The sequence below is a fragment of the Sturnira hondurensis genome, unplaced genomic scaffold, assembly GCF_014824575.4.
Source record: "Sturnira hondurensis isolate 20B ecotype Veracruz unplaced genomic scaffold, ASM1482457v3 Scaffold0001721, whole genome shotgun sequence".
Lineage (NCBI taxonomy): Eukaryota > Metazoa > Chordata > Mammalia > Chiroptera > Phyllostomidae > Sturnira > Sturnira hondurensis.
Window position 1 is genome coordinate 551,367 of NW_028074352.1, and position 9,014 is coordinate 560,380.

Here is a 9,014-nt window from a genome sequence, read left to right on the forward strand (position 1 = left end):
ATTTTAATATTAAAGATAGAAGAAAATATTGCATATTTCAAGAAAGGTACATACATAACTGAAATGCAAATATTAAAGATAGAAGAAAAAAATATTAAAGATAGAAGAAAATATTGCATATTTCAAGAAAGGTACAAACATAACTGAAATGCAAACAATTTGTGCAATGTATGGAGCAGGTGATGTGATGGGTTGAAACTGTCAAAGCTGGTTTGTGAAGTTTCATGCTGGAAATTTCTCAGTGGATAATATTCCACCATTGGGTAGACCAGTCGAAGTTGATAGTGACCAAACTGAGACATTGAGAACAATTAACATTATTCCAGGCAGGACGTAGCCAACATACTCAAAATATCCAAATCAATAAAGTTATTGGTGAAAATGAAAACTGTGTCTTTCATTTCTAAAAATATACTTTTGATTATATTATTACAGTTGTCCTCATTTTTCCTCCTTTTCCCCCCTTTACCTTGTTACCCCCCATTTTCTCAATGTCTCTCCTTAGTTCATGCTCATGGGTCATGCAGATAAGTTATTTGGTTACTCCACTTCCTATACTGTTCTTAACATCCCCCATGTTTATTTTTTTTAAGATTTTATTTATTTACTTTTAGAGGGGAAGGGAGAGAGAAAAAGAGGGGGAGAAACATTGTTGTGTGAGAGATAATATCAATCGGTTGCCTCTCTTATGACCTTAACTGGGGACCTGGCCCACAACCCGGGCATCAAACTAGGAATCAAACTAGCAACCCTTTGGTTCTCAGGCTGGTACTCAATCCACTGAGCCACACTAGCCAGGGCCCCCTTTCTATTTTGTACCTACCAATTTGTATTTCTTAATCCCTGTACCTTTTCCCCCATCCTCCCCTGCCGCTTCCCAACCGATAACCCTCCAAATGATCTCCATATCTATGATTGTTTCTGTTCTGCTTGTTTGCTTGGTTTGTTTTTTTAGATTCAATTGTTGATAGCTGTGAATTTATTGCCAATTTAATGTTCATGGTTTTTACCTTTTCCTTAAAGAAGTCCCTTTAACATTTCATATGATAATGGCTTGGTGATGATGAGCTCCTTTACCTTTACCTTGTCTGGGAAGCACTTCACCTGCCCTTCAATGCTAAATGATAGCTTTGCTGGATAGAGTAATCTTGATTTCAGGTCCTTGCTTTTCATCACTTTGAATACTTCTTGCCAGTCACTTGTAGCCTACTTTTATTTGGGCCATATTTCTTTGTCTCCTTGTTTTGACAGCTTTCCTGTGTTTTTTTCTGTGAATTAGGAAGAGCTGCTTTGACTCCCTGCCTTACTAGTGTATCCTATTGTAGAAAAATACACCAGGAAGTTGGAGGCAGCAAGAGCCTCCAGGGAGGGCAACCTGTGCCATTGTTCTGTGTCTGTGTGTGTGGGAGGGCTCAGAGAGGGGTCAATGCCACTGCCTGGCCCGAGGAGTTTTATCTGGGAGGAAGATTATCTTCCAGCATTCACCTTGATACCAGACACTACAATGTTTCCCCATGTGCCACTGTCGCCCTTCCAGCTGTTGCCTTGGTGCTGAAGCCCAGAGGATGTTTGTAAGTCCTAAGTCTGTTGCAGGCTCTTTGAGAGGAGACTCTTGAGAATCCTGAAGTTTATTCTGCTGCTCAAACCCCCACTGATTTTTACAGCCAAGAGTTATGGGGATTTATCTTCCTGGTGCAGGAACCCTGGGCTGGGTGGTCTGATTTGGGGCTAGGATCCCTCGCTCCCAAAGTATCCCTGCCAATTTTTAGCCACCACATGTGGGTATGGGGCCTCCCATTCTGCATCTCCAAGTATCCACCCCTCCTACCCATCTAGATGAATGTGGCTCCTTTAATTTCTTGGTCGTCCAACTCCATACCCCTCAATTTTCTGACAATTATGAATGATATTTGTTTTGTAGCCTATTTGTAATTTTTGCTATAGTTGTGCAAGAAGGTGAGCTATTTTACCTATGTTTCCTTCTTGACCAGAGTTTACAATGAAGTCTGTCTCTTATTTTTTGGAAAAAAAAATGGACTTTTTGGCCAACCTAATAGTGTGGACTCTGGTGTTGACTTTAATCATGTTACCTGGTCTTTTACTATCTTAGCCCATGGTAAGTGGTTTAACCTCTTTAAGCCTCCTCACTCATGGGTAAATGACAGCAATAAATGGTTAATAGGGTTGTTGAGAGGACTAAATGTGATATATGAAGAGGAGGAAAAGAAATATTTTTTTCCTATCCATTTTGGGTTTTCTCCCTGGGGCACTGTAAATTAGACTAAGAGACAGATTAATAGGAGAAAAACTAGTACATTAACATGTGCATCACACATATGCATAGGAGTACTCAGAGATGAGTAGCACATAAAGTATTTAGAACTTGAGTTTACATAGCATCTTAATAAAAGAACAATACATTTTTAGAGAAGTAAGACAAAGGAAAAGGAGTTTGAGTTTCTAAGGGAGGCAAATAGTGGGGAGGCAAATATATAGGAAGACAAATATAATGGTAGATATTTGTCTACCATTATAGGCAAATATATAATAAGATAAATATGAGGGTTATTTTTAGCAAAGTTTGTTATATAAATTTCTTTGGTACGATACAGGTCTAGACATGTGCTCAGTGATTAACCTCTGTTCTTCCTGGTACAGAGGGGAGGGGAGACACCTTTATAAATTTACATCCTGCTTTTCAGCAAATAGGCAAAAGAAGGAGAAGGGCAGCTTCTTAAATTGCCTTCTGCTTGAAATAATCCATATGCTTAAGTACCAAGAGCCCTGGCACAGAACCTAGTGCATAAGAACTCAGTAAATGGTAGTTGCTGTGACTGTTATCATATAAAATCAGTATCAGTAATTTGCCCTTATAGCTGATGAATGGCATTAATCTCATTTATGTTAACTTGTGGATTTTCTTCTCCTAATACTGGGATTTAAACAGGTTATGAGAACTTACTGTTATCATCTTAATAGTGTGTGGTCTCATGAGCTGAGATCAAAAAAGATTGATCAAAAAAGATTGCTGGGTAAAAGACCACAAATACTATTATAAATAGCATGCCACCTGAGCAGGGTTAACAGGCTTTTCTGGTTGGTTTTGTTGACATGGTGCTTCGTTTTCCCTTCCATTTATTTTATCCTGAAGGTAGAGCAGGTGCTGTTTCAAGCTAAACACTTGGGAAGCCCACTTGCCACACTTCTCTATCTCCTGACTTGGCTGTCAGTCCTTCTCACCCCCTTGCCTTCCATTTTCCGCAGGTGTCTCTTACCTAGAAGCTTTGGAATTTATTAGGCTACCTTAAAAAGACATGGGAACAGAGACAATGATTGAACCATCTCAACAGTCTGGATCCTCGTGGAGTAATCAGGTTGCTACCAACATTTAAGGAGCTGCTCAAAATAACCGCAACTTCCCCTATCTTTACTCCTTTTCCTTATAAAAATATTATAAAAATTTAAATGATCATATAATTGTTATAAAAATAGTATATTATAAAAATAGTAACACATAGCCATTTCAAAGATACTATATCATACAAAAAATATAAAGAGTCCAGATCAGTGTGGCTCAGTTGGTGGGGCATCGTCCCCTGAAGTGAAAGATCCCCAGTTCAATTCCTGGTGGGGAACACACTTAGGTTGAAGGTTCAGTCCACTATCAGGTGCATAAGAGTGGCAACACATCAGTGTTTCTCTCCCTCTCTTTCTCCCTCCCTTCCCCTCTTTCTAAAAAATAAATTAATCAAAAATATATGTGAAAAGAAAAAATTATCCATGATCCTACATACAGATAAAATCACTATGAATATTTTGCAGTGTTTCTATGAAGTCTCTTTCTGTGTTTATTATAATATGTCTAGGAGAATTCTATATCATTTGATCTTGATTTTATCTTTGCTTAACCTTACAATGTAAACATTTCTCTTTGTTAAAGTGTTCACATTTTATTTTTATTTTTTAAAATATATTTTATTATGTCATTACAGTTGTCCCATTCCCCCCTTTCACTCCCCTCCACCCTGCACACCCCTCCCCCACTTGCCTTTTGTTCATGTCCATGTGTCACAAGTTCTTTAGATTCTGTATTTCCCATAGTATTCCTGCCCTCCCCCCCTGTCTATTTTCTACCTACCATCTATGCTACTTATTCTCTGTACCTTCTCCCCACTTCTCCTCCCACTCCCCTGTTGCTAACCCTCCATGTGATCTCCATTTCTATAGTTCCGCTCCTGATCTAGCTGTCCTCTTAGTTTGCTTTTGTTTTAGGGGTGGTTGTTAATAACTGTGAGTTTGCTGTCCTTTCACTGTTCATATTTTTATCTTCTTTTTCTTAGATAAGTCCCTTTAATGTTTCATATAATAAGGGCTTGGTGATGATGAACTCCTTGAATTTGACCTTATCTGAGAAGCACTTTATCTGCCCTTCCATTCTAAATGAAAGCTTTGTTGGATAGAGCAATCTTGGATGTAGGTCTTTGGATTTCATGACTTGGAATACTTCTTTCCAGTCCCTTCTTGCTTGTAAAGTCTCTTTTGAAAAGTCAGCTGACAGTCTGATAGGAACTCCTTGTAGGTGGCTGTCCCCTTATCTCTTGCTGCTTCTAGGATTCTCTCCTTCATTTTAATCTTGGGCAATGTAATTATGATGTGCCTTGGTGTGTTCCTTCTTGGGTCCAACTTCTTTGGCACTCTCTGAGCTTCCTGGATTTCCTGGAAGTCTATTTCCTTTACCAGACTGGGGAAGTTCTCCTTTATTATTTGTTCAAAAAACTTTTCCACTCGTGGCTGTTTCTTTTCCCCTTCTGGTACCCCTATAATTTGGATGTTGGAACGTTTAAAGATGTCCTGGAGGTTCCTAAGCCTCTCCTCATTTTTTTGAATTCTTGTTTCTTCTTTTCTGTTTGGTGGTTTCTTTCATCCTTCTGGTCCACTCCATTGATTTGAGTCTCAGTTTCCTTTCCATCGCTATTGGTTTCCTGTGCATTTCCCTTCATTTCAATCAGTTTAGCCTTCATATGTTCCTCTAATTTGTGGCTAAAATCAACCAATTCTGTGAGCAACCTGATCACCAGTGTTTTGAACTGTGCATCTGAAAGGTTGGCTATTTCTTGGTCACTTAGAATTATAGGCTCTGGGGCTTTGAGCTGTTCTTGAGTCATAATGTTTGGTCTGTTTGCACCTGTTATGTATGAGGGGCAGAGCCTTAGGTGTTCACCAGGGCGGGGTGACCCAGTTGCTGGGTTGTGATTACTGTGTGTGGGGGCGGGGTCAGAGAGGGAAAAAAATGGTGCTTTGCTCCATTCCGCTGTCTCTCAGATTTCTGTCCCCTCTGTGGCTTTCCACAAGCAAATTGGGCCCCTCTGGTGCTGGTTCCCTGGTGTGTGGGCCTGTGTACTCTCCAGGACCCTGGGGGTCTCTCCAATGAACTCTCAGTGAGCCTGGGAGCCTCTCCCGGCACCTCAACCCCGAGAAAGTCTTTCCAGTTGGTGCTTTCAGGCTCTAATTCCCCCTGAGGCCCTAGCCTGAGCGGTCTGTCTCACTGTTCGCTCCTTTGCTTGGTTTATCTGGGCGCAAATGAGTGACCGCAGTCAGCCAGCCACCCTGCGCCCTCACTGGGTCCGCCCATCGCCACCATGCCTGGGATCCACCAACTGCGTCCGCCTCCACTCGCTCCTGGGTTGGTGGGACCAGATGATCTTTCCAGCCCGACCCCGCTCCGCCGCTGACTCTGCCCCTCTTACCCGTCTGGCTGAGTGGTTCCTTGATGTCAGACTTCTGTACAGTTCAATTTTCATTGTTTTGGCTGCATTTTTGTTACTAAAACTTCGCTGTCTTTAAATTTAGTTGTGGGAAGGGGCACAGTGTTTCCACCTACACCTCCATCTTGGCCAGAAAATTTTCACATTTTAAATAGTTCTATAGTATGTCATTGTATGGTTGTACTATTTTACTTAAATCAGTCATACTTTGGACATTTAAATTGATCCCAGTTTTCTGCGTTTATAAATAGTACTGTTATTATAAATAAAAATGTATTTATAAGTAACAGTGCCTTTATATATAGGAACATCTGCCCCAAATAAATAATACATTTTTGCCAGTATTACTGCTTACTCATTAGGACAGCTTCCTGGGCTCTTTGTGACAAAGGTTGTTATTACATATTGTCAGATTTTGCCAGAAAGATTATGTGAATTTTCAATCTTATCTGCAGTATATGAGAATGTATCTTTCAGTCAACTCTTGTCAATAAGGGGTATCCAATTTAAATTCTTTTTATTACTGATAGGCAACACATATTTTAATATACTTTTAAAAATTATAACTGTTGTTGATTCCCATACCTGTTAACGACTTAGTGAATTATCTTTTTCAATTGTTGGTCTCTTTATTTTTTCTGTGAGATGATAGTCTTTTTATTTTTGAAGTTTTATTTTTTAAAAATATAGAATTAAGCTTTTTATCTTGTGTTATATCTGAGTAAACAGTTTACTTCCTTACTACCTATTTCTTTAAACTTGTTTCATACCCATCTTTCAAGAGTTTACCTAAACTCTTTTGGAGCGTCTAGGATTTTTTTATGTCTTCCAAACTTTCAGAAGTTTCCTTTTGTGGCCATTTTCAGGTGGACAACCAGTTCTGTAGCCGTGTGTAATTACCTTTCTTTTTGGTGCTTTCCCTTCAACATTTACATTCCCAGACTGAAGAGCACAGGCTCTTTGCTTGGTTTTCCTGAAGAATATTTCACTCCTAATTCTACTTGCAGAGAACAGAAATACATGAAGTACTTCCCATGATTTGTAGAACTGAATCTCAAAATTAAGGTGCATTTATGTTGAACTAAACAGATGGTTTATACATTTATGAGCATATGAGATACAATTAAAGATTAGGGATTAGTTTATTTTATTTTTCATCTCTTTTTAAGTATATTTTATTGATTATACTGTTAGAGTTGTCCCATTGTTTTCGCCCCTTTATACCTCTCCATTCTGCACTGCCCCTCCACCAGCATTCCCCTCACTTAGTTCATGTTCATGGGTCATACGTATAAGTTCTTTGGCTTCCCTATTTCCCATATTGTTCTTAACCTCCCCCTGTCTATTTTGTACCTACCCGTTATGCTTCTTATTCCCTGTACCATTTTCCCCATTGAAGCTGGGAGTTTCTCCAACCACTGCAACCCTTAACAGGTTTTTTCAGTCAGAGGTTTTAAGCTTTTCCTGAGCTGGAACCCTGGGTTGGATGGTCTATCTGGTTCCCTAGTTGTTCCTCCTAGTTTATCCGTATGCAAATATGGGACTGCCCACTCTGTCAGCTGCCTCCTGATCCTCCACCTGAGCCTTGCCCAATGTTCTCCCTGCCCTGGCTTCCTGTCTTTGCCCCTCCTACTGGTCTGGGTGAATGTTTCTTCTTTAACTCCTTGGTTGTCAGACTTCCATACAGGTCAATTATCTGGCAGTTCTGGTTGTTTTTTGTTTTTAAATTTGTTGTTGCCCTCCTTTTGGTTGTGCGAGGAGGCAAAGTATATCTATCTATGCCTCCACCTTGGCCAGAAGTTGACTTTTTTCTTCATCTTTATGCCAAATAGTGTTTTATCCCTGAGCTATGCCCACATGGTTGTTGGTCATTCTGCATGATCATGCTATAGACTACTTTGCAGTGCTTCCACACCAGAGTGTTCCAGGGAAATGAGAACAGGCTGAGAGTTAGACTGGGATTGAAATCCTGATGTCAAAATTTACTGGCTTACTAACATTGGACAAGTCCCATAGCCTCACTAGGACTTTGTTTCTGTATGTGTGAAGCTGGGAATGATAGCACTTACCTCTTAGAATGGATGAGAAGATTAAATGGGATCTCATGACCCACCTCAGCAGCTTTGGGTATATCTTTAAAATTTTTGTAATTTTAAACGTACTGGCTCCTACAAGCCAGTACGTTTAGAACCCCCTATTTAAAATACTCTTTACAAACTTAGGAAGAACTCCAAAGGCTTACGCTTCCCAAGGGGTCTCCTTCCCAACCCTAGATGGAGAGAAACTTGGAAAAGCCTGACCAGTCAGTCCCCTGGTAGGCCCTGGTTTCAGCTGCTGTTGTTTTTGTTGGGACCTTTTGGTCCCACTCAGTCTAGTGGTTCTTTACTCAATGCTCCCTTCTGGTCCAGATCCTAGCACACAACCTGGTTATGTGCCTCTGAAGGTTACTTCTCTTCCGGTTACAACCACACACCCAGTCATTGTATCCTATATCACCCTGTGACATCTGTGCCAGGATGACTGAATCTGGAGTAACTTGTCACCTGTCCAGATATCCCTTTCACGGTGGTTGTTGGACCTTGGTATCTTTTCCTGACAGTGGATGTCAGTTGGAAACATCCTATCTCCTAATTCAGTTAAGAAATTCTGATAACAACGCATTTCAAATGGGCAGTGGCCAGGATCACCTTTCCCTCCAGGAGTCTCCTTCAGTGCAGTGTGCAAATGTAGACACTTCCTCCAGCTCTCAGTGCTGAGCACCAAGTAAATCCCTCAAGTTGCCATCACCTCTCCTCACTCAGGAATGGAGGAGCTTACTAAACTTAAGTTCGTGTAACTAAGAAGCGACTCTTCCAGGAACAAAGGTCTGCCAAGGAAATTTTTGATGTTATCCAGAAAGAAATGTCTGATACCCTCTCTTACTAAATAACCCTTTTAAAACTTCTGCTCCGTCAGACACAGCCACGTAAGCGTAAAGCCCCCAGCATGCCCCATCGCCCTCCCCCATCCCTCCTCAGCTCTGCCACACGTCTGCTTTATGCCCACTGGGAACGTGCAGCTTTCCAGAGATGAGCCCAGCTCCTGTGTCCATTCTCTGCTTGGCTCTGTGTAACTACACTGCAGATGGTTCCGGGTTGCCTTCTGGCAGCTCGCCAAGCTTGGTGTCAATGTGGGCTTGTTCTCAGACATAAAACTAGAGTCGGCCGCGGCAGCTTGTTGGGCTCACCTCTGGTGGCCTCCAGCAAGGTT